Raw genomic sequence first — 15,338 nt, 5'->3', positions numbered from 1 at the left:
AGAGTAGTGTTGAAACACAGTAATTGCATCGGGTTTGAATACAACAGTTAGCATGCGCACATCCCTACATGGGAGTAATATCTCAATCAGTCTACGCTTTTATCGTTCCCTGGAAAACCAGTAGTAGTTTCCGATGCACATCTGGAGGCATTCTGTAATCTGTGGACTATCAGAGTGTTGTTGAAACACAGAAATTGCATCGGGATTGAATACAACAGTCACCATGCGCACTTTCCTCCATGGGAGTAATGTCTCAAACAGTCTACGCTTTGATCGTTCCCTGGAAGACCAGTAGATGATTCCGATGCACATCTGGAGGCATTCTGTAACCTGTGGAATAACTGAGTGTTGATGGAACACAGAAATTGCATCGGGATTGAATACAACAGTCACCATGCGCACTTTCTTCCACGGGGGTAATGTCTCAAACAGTCTATGCTTTGATCGTTTCCTCGAAGACCAGTAGTAGTTTCCGATGCACATCTGGAAGCATTCTGTAATCTGTGGACTATCAGAGTGTTGTTGAAACACTGAAATTTCATCGGGATTGAATACAACAGTCACCATGCGCACTTTCCTCCATGGGAGTAATGTCTCCAACAGTCTACGCTTTGATCGTTCCCTGGAAGACCAGTAGTAGTTTCCGATGCACATCTGGAGGCATTCTGTAATCTGTGGACCTTCAAAGTGTTGATGAAACACAGAAATTGCATCGGGATTGAATACAACAGTCACCATCCGCACTTTCCTCCATGGGAGTAATGTCAGAAACAGCCCATGCTTTGATCGTTCCCTGGAAGACCAGTAGTAGTTTCCGATGCACATCTGGAGGCATTCTTTAATCTGTGGACTATCCGAGTGCTAATGAAACACAGAAATTGCAGCGGGACTGAATGCAACAGTCACCATGACCACTTTCAGCCATGGGAGTAATGTCTCAAACAGTCTACGCTTTGATCGTTCCTTGGAAGACCAGTTTTAGTTTCGATTCACATCCCTAGGCATTCTGTAAGCTGTGGACTATCAGAGTAGTGTTGAAACACAGAAATTGCATCGGGTTTGAATACAACAGTTAGCATGCGCACTTCCCTACATGGGAGTAATATCTCAATCAGTCTACGCTTTTATCGTTCCCTGGAAAACCAGTAGTAGTTTCCGATGCACATCGCGAGGCATTCTGTAATCTGTGGACCTTCAAAGTGTTGATGAAACACAGAAATTGCATCGGGATTGAATACAACAGTCACCATCCGCACTTTCCTCCATGGGAGTAATGTCAGAAACAGCCCATGCTTTGAACGTTCCCTGGAAGACCAGTAGTAGTTTCCGATGCACATCTGGAGGCATTCTGTAATCTGTGGACTATCAGAGTGTTGATGAAACACAGAAATTGCATCGGGATTGAATACAACAGGCACCATGCGTACATTTCTCCAGTGGAGTAATGTCTCAAACTGTCATCGCTTTGATCGTTCCCTTTAAGACCAGTAGTAGTTTCCGATGCACATCTGGAGGCATTCTTCAATCTGTGGACTATCCGAGTGCTAATGAAACACAGGAATTGCAGCGTAATTGAATACAACAGTCACCATGACCACTTTCCGCCATGGGAGTAATGTCTCAAACAGTCTACGCTTTGATCGTTCCCTGGAAGACCAGTAGTAGTTTCCGAAGCACATCTGGAGGCATTCTGTAAACCTTTGGACCTTCAAAGTGTTGATGAAACACAGAAATTGCATCGGGATTGAATACAACAGGCACAATGCGTACATTTCTCCATTGGAGTAATGTCTCAAACAGTCTACGCTTTGATCGTTCCCTGGAAGACCAGTAGTTCTTTCCGATGCACATCTGGTATCATTCTGTAATCTGTGCACTATCAGAGTGTTGATGAAACACAGAAATTGCATCGGGATTGAATACAACAGTCACCATTCGCATTTTCCTCCATGCGAGTAATGTCTCAAACAGTCTACGCTTTGATCGTTCCCTGGAAGACCAGTAGTAGTTTCCGATGCACATCTGGAGGCATTCTGTAATCTGTGGACTAACTGAGTGTTGATGAAACACAGAAATTGCATCGGCATTGAATACAACAGTCACCATGCGCACTTTCTTCCATGCGAGTAATGTCTCAAACAGTCTACGCTTTGATCGTTTCCTCGAAGTCCAGTAGTAGTTTCCGATGCACATCTGGAGGCATTCTGTAATGTGTGGACGTTCAAAGGGTTGATGAAACACAGAAATTGCATCGTGATTGAATACAACAGTCACCATGCGCATTTTCCTCCATGGGAGTAATGCCTCAAACAGTCTACGCTTTGATCGTTCCCAGGAAGACCAGTAGTAGTTTCCGATGCACATCTGGATTCAATCTGTAATCTGTGGACTATCATAGTGTTGATGAAACACAGAAATTGCATCGGGCCTGAATACAACAGTCACCATGCCCACTTTCCCCGACGGGAGTAATGTCTGAAACAGTCTATGATTTGATCGTTCAATCGAAGTCCAGTAGTAGTTTCCGATGCACATCTGGAGGCATTCTGTAATCTTTGGACCTTCAAAGTGTTGATGAAACACAGAAATTGCACCGGGATTGAATACAACAGTCACCATGCGCACTTTCCTCCACTGGAGTAATGTCTCAACAGTCTACGCTTTGATCGTACCCTGTAAGACCAGTAGTAGTTTCCGATGCACATCTGGTATCATTCTGTAAGCTGTGGACTATCAGAGTGTTGATGAAACACAGAAATTGCATCGGGATTGAATACAACAGTCACCATGCGCATTTTCCTCCATGGCAGTAATGCCTCAAACAGTGTACGCTTTGATCGTTCCCAGGAAGACCAGTGGTAGTTTCCGATGCACATCTGGATTCAATCTTTAATCTGTGGACTATCAGAGTGTTGATGAAACACAGAAATTGCATCGGGATTGAATACAACAGTCACCATGCGCACTTTCCCCGACGGGAGTAATGTCTGAAACAGTCTACGCTTTGATCGTTCCCTGGAAGACCAGTAGTTCTTTCCGATGCACATCTGGTATCATTCTGTAATCTGTGCACTATCAGAGTGTTGATGAAACACAGAAATTGCATCGGGATTGAATACAACAGTCACCATGCGCACTTTCCTCCATGGGAGTAATGTCTCAAACAGTCTACGCTTTGATCGTTCCCTGGAAGACCAGTAGATGATTCCGATGCACATCTGGAGGCATTCTGTAACCTGTGGAATAACTGAGTGTTGATGGAACACAGAAATTGCATCGGGATTGAATACAACAGTCACCATGCGCACTTTCTTCCACGGGGGTAATGTCTCAAACAGTCTATGCTTTGATCGTTTCCTCGAAGACCAGTAGTAGTTTCCGATGCACATCTGGAAGCATTCTGTAATCTGTGGACTATCAGAGTGTTGTTGAAACACTGAAATTTCATCGGGATTGAATACAACAGTCACCATGCGCACTTTCCTCCATGGGAGTAATGTCTCCAACAGTCTACGCTTTGATCGTTCCCTGGAAGACCAGTAGTAGTTTCCGATGCACATCTGGAGGCATTCTGTAATCTGTGGACCTTCAAAGTGTTGATGAAACACAGAAATTGCATCGGGATTGAATACAACAGTCACCATCCGCACTTTCCTCCATGGGAGTAATGTCAGAAACAGCCCATGCTTTGATCGTTCCCTGGAAGACCAGTAGTAGTTTCCGATGCACATCTGGAGGCATTCTTTAATCTGTGGACTATCCGAGTGCTAATGAAACACAGAAATTGCAGCGGGACTGAATGCAACAGTCACCATGACCACTTTCAGCCATGGGAGTAATGTCTCAAACAGTCTACGCTTTGATCGTTCCTTGGAAGACCAGTTTTAGTTTCGATTCACATCCCTAGGCATTCTGTAAGCTGTGGACTATCAGAGTAGTGTTGAAACACAGAAATTGCATCGGGTTTGAATACAACAGTTAGCATGCGCACTTCCCTACATGGGAGTAATATCTCAATCAGTCTACGCTTTTATCGTTCCCTGGAAAACCAGTAGTAGTTTCCGATGCACATCGCGAGGCATTCTGTAATCTGTGGACCTTCAAAGTGTTGATGAAACACAGAAATTGCATCGGGATTGAATACAACAGTCACCATCCGCACTTTCCTCCATGGGAGTAATGTCAGAAACAGCCCATGCTTTGAACGTTCCCTGGAAGACCAGTAGTAGTTTCCGATGCACATCTGGAGGCATTCTGTAATCTGTGGACTATCAGAGTGTTGATGAAACACAGAAATTGCATCGGGATTGAATACAACAGGCACCATGCGTACATTTCTCCAGTGGAGTAATGTCTCAAACTGTCATCGCTTTGATCGTTCCCTTTAAGACCAGTAGTAGTTTCCGATGCACATCTGGAGGCATTCTTCAATCTGTGGACTATCCGAGTGCTAATGAAACACAGGAATTGCAGCGTAATTGAATACAACAGTCACCATGACCACTTTCCGCCATGGGAGTAATGTCTCAAACAGTCTACGCTTTGATCGTTCCCTGGAAGACCAGTAGTAGTTTCCGAAGCACATCTGGAGGCATTCTGTAAACCTTTGGACCTTCAAAGTGTTGATGAAACACAGAAATTGCATCGGGATTGAATACAACAGGCACAATGCGTACATTTCTCCATTGGAGTAATGTCTCAAACAGTCTACGCTTTGATCGTTCCCTGGAAGACCAGTAGTTCTTTCCGATGCACATCTGGTATCATTCTGTAATCTGTGCACTATCAGAGTGTTGATGAAACACAGAAATTGCATCGGGATTGAATACAACAGTCACCATTCGCATTTTCCTCCATGCGAGTAATGTCTCAAACAGTCTACGCTTTGATCGTTCCCTGGAAGACCAGTAGTAGTTTCCGATGCACATCTGGAGGCATTCTGTAATCTGTGGACTAACTGAGTGTTGATGAAACACAGAAATTGCATCGGCATTGAATACAACAGTCACCATGCGCACTTTCTTCCATGCGAGTAATGTCTCAAACAGTCTACGCTTTGATCGTTTCCTCGAAGTCCAGTAGTAGTTTCCGATGCACATCTGGAGGCATTCTGTAATGTGTGGACGTTCAAAGGGTTGATGAAACACAGAAATTGCATCGTGATTGAATACAACAGTCACCATGCGCATTTTCCTCCATGGGAGTAATGCCTCAAACAGTCTACGCTTTGATCGTTCCCAGGAAGACCAGTAGTAGTTTCCGATGCACATCTGGATTCAATCTGTAATCTGTGGACTATCATAGTGTTGATGAAACACAGAAATTGCATCGGGCCTGAATACAACAGTCACCATGCCCACTTTCCCCGACGGGAGTAATGTCTGAAACAGTCTATGATTTGATCGTTCAATCGAAGTCCAGTAGTAGTTTCCGATGCACATCTGGAGGCATTCTGTAATCTTTGGACCTTCAAAGTGTTGATGAAACACAGAAATTGCACCGGGATTGAATACAACAGTCACCATGCGCACTTTCCTCCACTGGAGTAATGTCTCAACAGTCTACGCTTTGATCGTACCCTGTAAGACCAGTAGTAGTTTCCGATGCACATCTGGTATCATTCTGTAAGCTGTGGACTATCAGAGTGTTGATGAAACACAGAAATTGCATCGGGATTGAATACAACAGTCACCATGCGCATTTTCCTCCATGGCAGTAATGCCTCAAACAGTGTACGCTTTGATCGTTCCCAGGAAGACCAGTGGTAGTTTCCGATGCACATCTGGATTCAATCTTTAATCTGTGGACTATCAGAGTGTTGATGAAACACAGAAATTGCATCGGGATTGAATACAACAGTCACCATGCGCACTTTCCCCGACGGGAGTAATGTCTGAAACAGTCTACGCTTTGATCGTTCCCTGGAAGACCTGTAGTAGGTTCCGATGCACATCTGGAGGCATTCTGTAAACTGTGGACCTTCAAAGTGTTGATGAAACACAGAAATTGCATCGTGATTGAATACAACAGTCACCATGAGTACTTTCCTCCATGGGAGTAATGTCCCAAACAGTCTACGCTTTGATCGTTCCTTGGAAGACCAGTAGTAGTTTCGATTCACATCTGGAGGCATTCGGTAAACTGCGGTTCTTCAAAGTTTGATGACACACAGAAATTGCGTCGTAATTGAATACAACAGTCACCATGGGAACTTTCCTCCATGGGAGTAATGTCTCAAACAGTCTACTCCTTTATCGTTCCCTGGAAGACCAGTAGTAGTTTCCGATGCACATCTGGAGGCATTCTGTAATCTGTGGACTATCAGAGTGTTTTTGAAACACTGAAATTGCATCGGGATTGAATACAACAGTCACCATGCGCACTTTCCTCCATGGGAGAAATGTCTCAAACAGACTACGCCTTGATCGTTCCCTATAAGACCAGTAGTAGTTTCCGATGCACATCTGGAGGCATTCTGTAATCTTTGGACCTTCAAAGTGTTGATGAAACACAGAAATTGCACCGGGATTGAATACAACAGTCACCATGCCCACTTTCCTCCACTGGAGTAATGTCTCAACAGTCTACGCTTTGATCGTACCCTGTAAGACCAGTAGTAGTTTCCGATGCACATCTGGTATCATTCTGTAAGCTGTGGACTATCAGAGTGTTCATGAAACACAGAAATTGCATCGGGATTGAATACAACAGTCACCATTCGCATTTTTCTCCATGGGAGTAATTTCTCAAACAGTCTACGCATTGACCGTTCCCTGAAAGACCAGTAGTAGTTTCCGCTGCACATCTGGAGGCATTCTGTAATCTGTGGACTAACTGAGTGTTGGTGAAACACAGAAATTGCATCGGGATTGAATACAACAGTCACCAGTGCACTTTCTTCCACGGGAGTAATAATCTCAAACAGTCTATGCTTTGATCGTTTCCTCGAAGACCAGTAGTAGTTTCCGATGCACATCTGGAGGCATTCTGTAATCTGCGGACCTTCAAAGAGTTGATGAAACACAGAAATTGCATCGTGATTGAATACAACCGTCACCATGCGCATTTTCCTCCATGGGAGTAATGCCTCAAACCGTCTATGCTTTGATCGTTCCCAGGAAGACCAGTAGTAGTTTCCGATGCACCTCTGGATTCAATCTGTAATCTGTGGACTATCAGAGTGTTGATGAAACACAGAAATTGCATCGGGATTGAAAACAACAGTCACCATGCGCACTTTCCCCGACGGGAGTAATGTCTGAAACAGTCTATGATTTGATCGTTCCCTCGAAGTCCAGTAGTAGTTTCCGATGCACATCTGGAGGCATTCTGTAATCTGTGGACTATCAGAGTGTTTTTGAAACACTGAAATTGCATCGGGATTCAATACAACAGACACCATGTGCACTTTCCCCGACGGGAGTAATGTCTGAAACAGTCTATGATTTGGTCGTTCCCTCGAAGTCCAGTAGTAGTTTCCGATGCATATCTGGAGGCATTCTGTAATCTGTGGACCTTCAAAGTGTTGATGAAACACAGAAATTGCATCGTGATTGAATACAACAGTCACCATGCGCACTTCCCTCCATGGGAGTAATGTCTCAAACAGTCTATTATTTGATCGTTCCCTGGAAGACCCGTAGTAGTTTCCGATGCACATCTGGTGTAAATCTGTAACCTGTGGACTATCAGAGTGTTGGTGAAACACAGAAATTGCATCGGGATTGAATACAACAGTCACCATGCGCATTTTCCTCCATGGGAGTAATGTGTGAAACAGTCTACGCTTTGATCGTTCCCTGAAATACCTGTAGCAGTTTCCGATGCACATCTGGAGGCATTCTGTAATCTGTGGACCTTCAAAGGGTTGATGAAACACAGAAGTCGCATCGTGATTGAATACAACTGTCACCATGCGCATTTTCCTCCATGGGAGTAATGCCTCAAACAGTCTACGCTTTGATCGTTCCCGTGAAGACCAGTAGTAGTTTCCGATGCACATCTGGATTCAATCTGTAATCTGTGGACTATCAGAGTGTTAATGAAACACAGAAATTGCATCGGGATTGAATACAACAGTCACCATGCGCACTTCCCCCGACGGGAGTAATGTCTGAAACAGTCTATGATTTGATCGTTCCCTCGAAGTCCAGTAGTAGTTTCCGATGCACATCTGGAGGCATTCTGTAATCTGTGGACCTTCAAAGTGTTGATGAAACACAGAAATTTCATCGGGATTGAATACAACAGTCACCATGAGCACTTTCCTCCATGGGAGTAATGCCTCAAACAGTCTACGATTTGATCGTTCCCGGGAAGACCAGTAGTAGTTTCCGATGCACATCTGGATTCAATCTGTAATCTGTGGACTATCAGAGTGTTAATGAAACACAGAAATTGCATCGGGATTGAATACAACAGTCACCATGCGCACTTCCCCCGACGGGAGTAATGTCTGAAACAGTCTATGGTTTGATCGTTCCCTCGAAGTCCAGTAGTAGTTTCCGATGCACATCTGGAAGCATTCTGCAATCTGTTTACTATCAGAGTGTTGTTGAAACACAGAAATTGCCTCGGGATTGAATACAACAGTCACCATTCGGACTTTTCTCCATTGGAGTAAAGTTTCAACAGTCTACGCTTTGATCGTTCCCTGGAAGACCAGTAGATGATTCCGATGCACATCTGGAGGCATACTGTAATCTGTGGACCTTCAAAGTGTTGTTGAAACACAGAAATTGCCTCGGGATTGAATACAACAGTCACCATTCGGACTTTTCTCCATTGGAGTAAAGTTTCAACAGTCTACGCTTTGATCGTTCCCTGGAAGACCAGTAGATGATTCCGATGCACATCTGGAGGCATACTGTAATCTGTGGACCTTCAAAGTGTTGATGGAACACAGAAATTGCATCGGGATTGAATACAACAGTCACCATGGCACTTTCCTCCATGAGAGTATTGTCTCAAACAGTCTACGCCTTTATCGTTCCCTGGATGACCAGTAGTAGTTTCCGATGCACATCTGGAGGCATTCTGTAATCTGTGGACTATCAGAGTGTTGATGAAACACAGAAATTGCATCGGGATTAAATACAACAGTCACCATGCGCACTTTCCTCCACGGGAGTAATGTCTCAAACAGTCTACGCTTTGATCGTTCCCTGGAAGACCAGTAGTTCTTTCCGATGCACATCTGGTATCATTCTGTAATCTGTGCACTATCGGAGTGTTGATGAAACACAGAAATTGCATCGGGATTGAATACAACAGTCACCATTCGCATTTTCCTCCATGGGAGTAATGTCTCAAACAGTCTACGCTTTGATCGTTCCCTGGAAGACCAGTAGTAGTTTCCGATGCACATCTGGAGGCATTCTGTAATCTGTGGACTATCAGAGTGTTGTTGAAACACAGAAATTGCATCGGGATTGAATACAACAGTCACCATGTGCACTTTCTTCCATGGGAGTAATGTCTCAAACAGTTTACGCTTTGATCGTTCCCTGGAATACTAGTAGTAGTTTCCGATGCACATCTGGAGGCATTCTGTAATCTGTGGACTATCAGAGTGTTGTTGAAACACCGAAATTGCATCGGGATTGAATACAACATTCACCATGCTCACTTTCATTCATAGGAGTAATGTCTCAAAAAGTCTACGCTTTGATCGTTGCCTGGAGGACCAGTAGTAGTTTCCGATGCACGTCTGGAGGCATTCTGTAATTTGTGGACCATCAGAGTACTGATGATACACAGAATTTGCATCGGGATTGAATACAACAGTCACCACCGCACTTTCCTATGTAGGAGTAATGTCTCAAACAGTCTACGCTTTGATCGCTCCCTGTAAGACCAGTAGCAGTTTCATATGCACAACTGGAGGCATTCTGAAATCTGTGGACTATCAGAGTGTCGTTGAAACACTTTAATTGCATCGGGATTGAATACAACAGACACCATGCGCACTTTCCTCCATGGGAGTAATGTCTCAAACAGTCTAGGCTTTGATCGTTCCTTGGAAGACCAGTAGTAGTTTCCGATGCACAACTGGAGGCATTCTGTAATCTGTGGACTATCAGAGTGTTGTTGAAACACAGAAATTGCATCGGGATTGAATATAACAGTCATCATGCGGTCTTTCCTCCATGGGAGTAACGTCTCAAACAGTCTACGCTTTGATCGTTCCCTGGAATACCAGTAGTAGTTTCCGATGCACATCTGGTGGCATTCTGTAATCTGTGGACTATCAGAGTGTTGTTGAAACACAGAAATTGCATCGGGATTGAATATAACAGTCACCATCCGCACTTTACTCCATGGGAGTAATGTCTTAAACAGTCTACGCTTTGATCGTTCCCTGGAAGACCAGTAGTAGTTTCGATTCACATATGGAGGCATTCTGTAATCTGTGGACCTTCAAAGTATTGATGAAACGCAGAAATTGCATCGGGATTGAATACAACAGGCACCATGCGTACATTTCTACATTGGAGTAATGTCTCAAACTGTCATCGCATTGATCGCTCCCTCAAGACCAGTAGTGGTTTCCGATGCACATCTGGAGGCATTCTGTAATCTGTGGACTATCCGAGTGCTAATGAAACACAGAAATTGCATCGGGATTGAATACAACGTCACCATGACCACTTTCCTCCATGGGAGTAATGTCTCAAACAGTCTAAGCTTTGATCGTTTCTTGGAAGACCAGTAGTAGTTTCCGATGCACAACTGGAGGCATTCTGTAATCTGTTCACTATCAGAGTGTTGTTGAAACACAGAAATTGCATCGGGAATGAATACAACAGTCATCATGCGGTCTTTCCTCCATGGGAGTAACGTCTCAAACAGTCTACGCTTTGATCGTTCCCTGGAATACCAGTAGTAGTTTCCGATGCACATCTGGTGGCATTCTGTAATCTGTGGACTATCAGAGTGTTGTTGAAACACAGAAATTGCATCGGGATTGAATATAACAGTCACCATCCGCACTTTACTCCATGGGAGTAATGTCTTAAACAGTCTACGCTTTGATCGTTCCCTGGAAGACCAGTAGTAGTTTCGATTCACATATGGAGGCTTTCTGTAAGCTGTGGACTATCAGAGTAGTGTTGAAACACAGTAATTGCATCGGGTTTGAATACAACAGTTAGCATGCGCACTTCCCTACATGGGAGTAATATCTCAATCAGTCTACGCTTTTATCGTTCCCTGGAAAACCAGTAGTAGTTTCCGATGCACATCTGGAGGCATTCTGTAATCTGTGGACTATCAGAGTGTTGTTGAAACACAGAAATTGCATCGGGATTGAATACAACAGTCACCATGCGCACTTTCCTCCATGGGAGTAATGTCTCAAACAGTCTACGCTTTGATCGTTCCCTGGAAGACCAGTAGATGATTCCGATGCACATCTGGAGGCATTCTGTAACCTGTGGAATAACTGAGTGTTGATGGAACACAGAAATTGCATCGGGATTGAATACAACAGTCACCATGCGCACTTTCTTCCACGGGGGTAATGTCTCAAACAGTCTATGCTTTGATCGTTTCCTCGAAGACCAGTAGTAGTTTCCGATGCACATCTGGAAGCATTCTGTAATCTGTGGACTATCAGAGTGTTGTTGAAACACTGAAATTTCATCGGGATTGAATACAACAGTCACCATGCGCACTTTCCTCCATGGGAGTAATGTCTCCAACAGTCTACGCTTTGATCGTTCCCTGGAAGACCAGTAGTAGTTTCCGATGCACATCTGGAGGCATTCTGTAATCTGTGGACCTTCAAAGTGTTGATGAAACACAGAAATTGCATCGGGATTGAATACAACAGTCACCATCCGCACTTTCCTCCATGGAAGTAATGTCAGAAACAGCCCATGCTTTGATCGTTCCCTGGAAGACCAGTAGTAGTTTCCGATGCACATCTGGAGGCATTCTTTAATCTGTGGACTATCCGAGTGCTAATGAAACACAGAAATTGCAGCGGGACTGAATGCAACAGTCACCATGACCACTTTCAGCCATGGGAGTAATGTCTCAAACAGTCTACGCTTTGATCGTTCCTTGGAAGACCAGTTTTAGTTTCGATTCACATCCCTAGGCATTCTGTAAGCTGTGGACTATCAGAGTAGTGTTGAAACACAGAAATTGCATCGGGTTTGAATACAACAGTTAGCATGCGCACTTCCCTACATGGGAGTAATATCTCAATCAGTCTACGCTTTTATCGTTACCTGGAAAACCAGTAGTAGTTTCCGATGCACATCGCGAGGCATTCTGTAATCTGTGGACCTTCAAAGTGTTGATGAAACACAGAAATTGCATCGGGATTGAATACAACAGTCACCATCCGCACTTTCCTCCATGGGAGTAATGTCAGAAACAGCCCATGCTTTGATCGTTCCCTGGAAGACCAGTAGTAGTTTCCGATGCACATCTGGAGGCATTCTGTAATCTGTGGACTATCAGAGTGTTGATGAAACACAGAAATTGCATCGGGATTGAATACAACAGGCACCATGCGTACATTTCTCCAGTGGAGTAATGTCTCAAACTGTCATCGCTTTGATCGTTCCCTTTAAGACCAGTAGTAGTTTCCGATGCACATCTGGAGGCATTCTTCAATCTGTGGACTATCCGAGTGCTAATGAAACACAGGAATTGCAGCGTAATTGAATACAACAGTCACCATGACCACTTTCCGCCATGGGAGTAATGTCTCAAACAGTCTACGCTTTGATCGTTCCCTGGAAGACCAGTAGTAGTTTCCGAAGCACATCTGGAGGCATTCTGTAAACCTTTGGACCTTCAAAGTGTTGATGAAACACAGAAATTGCATCGGGATTGAATACAACAGGCACAATGCGTACATTTCTCCATTGGAGTAATGTCTCAAACAGTCTACGCTTTGATCGTTCCCTGGAAGACCAGTAGTTCTTTCCGATGCACATCTGGTATCATTCTGTAATCTGTGCACTATCAGAGTGTTGATGAAACACAGAAATTGCATCGGGATTGAATACAACAGTCACCATTCGCATTTTCCTCCATGCGAGTAATGTCTCAAACAGTCTACGCTTTGATCGTTCCCTGGAAGACCAGTAGTAGTTTCCGATGCACATCTGGAGGCATTCTGTAATCTGTGGACTAACTGAGTGTTGATGAAACACAGAAATTGCATCGGCATTGAATACAACAGTCACCATGCGCACTTTCTTCCATGCGAGTAATGTCTCAAACAGTCTACGCTTTGATCGTATCCTCGAAGTCCAGTAGTAGTTTCCGATGCACATCTGGAGGCATTCTGTAATGTGTGGACGTTCAAAGGGTTGATGAAACACAGAAATTGCATCGTGATTGAATACAACAGTCACCATGCGCATTTTCCTCCATGGGAGTAATGCCTCAAACAGTCTACGCTTTGATCGTTCCCAGGAAGACCAGTAGTAGTTTCCGATGCACATCTGGATTCAATCTGTAATCTGTGGACTATCATAGTGTTGATGAAACACAGAAATTGCATCGGGCCTGAATACAACAGTCACCATGCCCACTTTCCCCGACGGGAGTAATGTCTGAAACAGTCTATGATTTGATCGTTCAATCGAAGTCCAGTAGTAGTTTCCGATGCACATCTGGAGGCATTCTGTAATCTTTGGACCTTCAAAGTGTTGATGAAACACAGAAATTGCACCGGGATTGAATACAACAGTCACCATGCGCACTTTCCTCCACTGGAGTAATGTCTCGACAGTCTACGCTTTGATCGTACCCTGTAAGACCAGTAGTAGTTTCCGATGCACATCTGGTATCATTCTGTAAGCTGTGGACTATCAGAGTGTTGATGAAACACAGAAATTGCATCGGGATTGAATACAACAATCACCATTCGCATTTTTCTCCATGGGAGTAATGTCTCAAAGTCTACGCTTTGACCGTTCCCTGGAAGACCAGTAGTAGTTTCCGATGCACATCTGGAGGCATTCTGTAATCTGTGGACTAACTGAGTGTTGCTGAAACACAGAAATTGCATCGGGATTGAATACAACAGTCACCATGCGCACTTTCTTCCACGGGAGTAATGTCTCAAACAGTCTATGCTTTGATCGTTTCCTCGAAGACCAGTAGTAGTTTCCGATGCACATCTGGAGGCATTCTGCAATTTGTGGACCTTCAAAGGGTTGATGAAACACAGAAATTGCATCGTGATTGAATACAACAGTCACCATGCGCATTTTCCTCCATGGCAGTAATGCCTCAAACAGTGTACGCTTTGATCGTTCCCAGGAAGACCAGTGGTAGTTTCCGATGCACATCTGGATTCAATCTTTAATCTGTGGACTATCAGAGTGTTGATGAAACACAGAAATTGCATCGGGATTGAATACAACAGTCACCATGCGCACTTTCCCCGACGGGAGTAATGTCTGAAACAGTCTACGCTTTGATCGTTCCCTGGAAGACCTGTAGTAGGTTCCGATGCACATCTGGAGGCATTCTGTAAACTTTGGACCTTCAAAGTGTTGATGAAACACAGAAATTGCATCGTGATTGAATACAACAGTCACCATGAGTACTTTCCTCCATGGGAGTAATGTCCCAAACAGTCTACGCTTTGATCGTTCCTTGGAAGACCAGTAGTAGTTTCGATTCACATCTGGAGGCATTCGGTAAACTGCGGTTCTTCAAAGTTTGATGACACACAGAAATTGCGTCGTAATTGAATACAACAGTCACCATGGGAACTTTCCTCCATGGGAGTAATGTCTCAAACAGTCTACTCCTTTATCGTTCCCTGGAAGACCAGTAGTAGTTTCCGATGCACATCTGGAGGCATTCTGTAATCTGTGGACTATCAGAGTGTTTTTGAAACACTGAAATTGCATCGGGATTGAATACAACAGTCACCATGCGCACTTTCCTCCATGGGAGAAATGTCTCAAACAGACTACGCCTTGATCGTTCCCTATAAGACCAGTAGTAGTTTCCGATGCACATCTGGAGGCATTCTGTAATCTTTGGACCTTCAAAGTGTTGATGAAACACAGAAATTGCACCGGGATTGAATACAACAGTCACCATGCGCACTTTCCTCCACTGGAGTAATGTCTCGACAGTCTACGCTTTGATCGTACCCTGTAAGACCAGTAGTAGTTTCCGATGCACATCTGGTATCATTCTGTAAGCTGTGGACTATCAGAGTGTTCATGAAACACAGAAATTGCATCGGGATTGAATACAACAGTCACCATTCGCATTTTTCTCCATGGGAGTAATTTCTCAAACAGTCTACGCATTGACCGTTCCCTGAAAGACCAGTAGTAGTTTCCGCTGCA

The sequence above is a fragment of the Schistocerca gregaria genome, unplaced genomic scaffold (genome assembly GCF_023897955.1).
Source record: "Schistocerca gregaria isolate iqSchGreg1 unplaced genomic scaffold, iqSchGreg1.2 ptg000066l, whole genome shotgun sequence".
Classification (NCBI taxonomy): Eukaryota; Metazoa; Arthropoda; class Insecta; order Orthoptera; family Acrididae; genus Schistocerca; species Schistocerca gregaria.
This window is presented reverse-complemented; position numbering follows the sequence as displayed.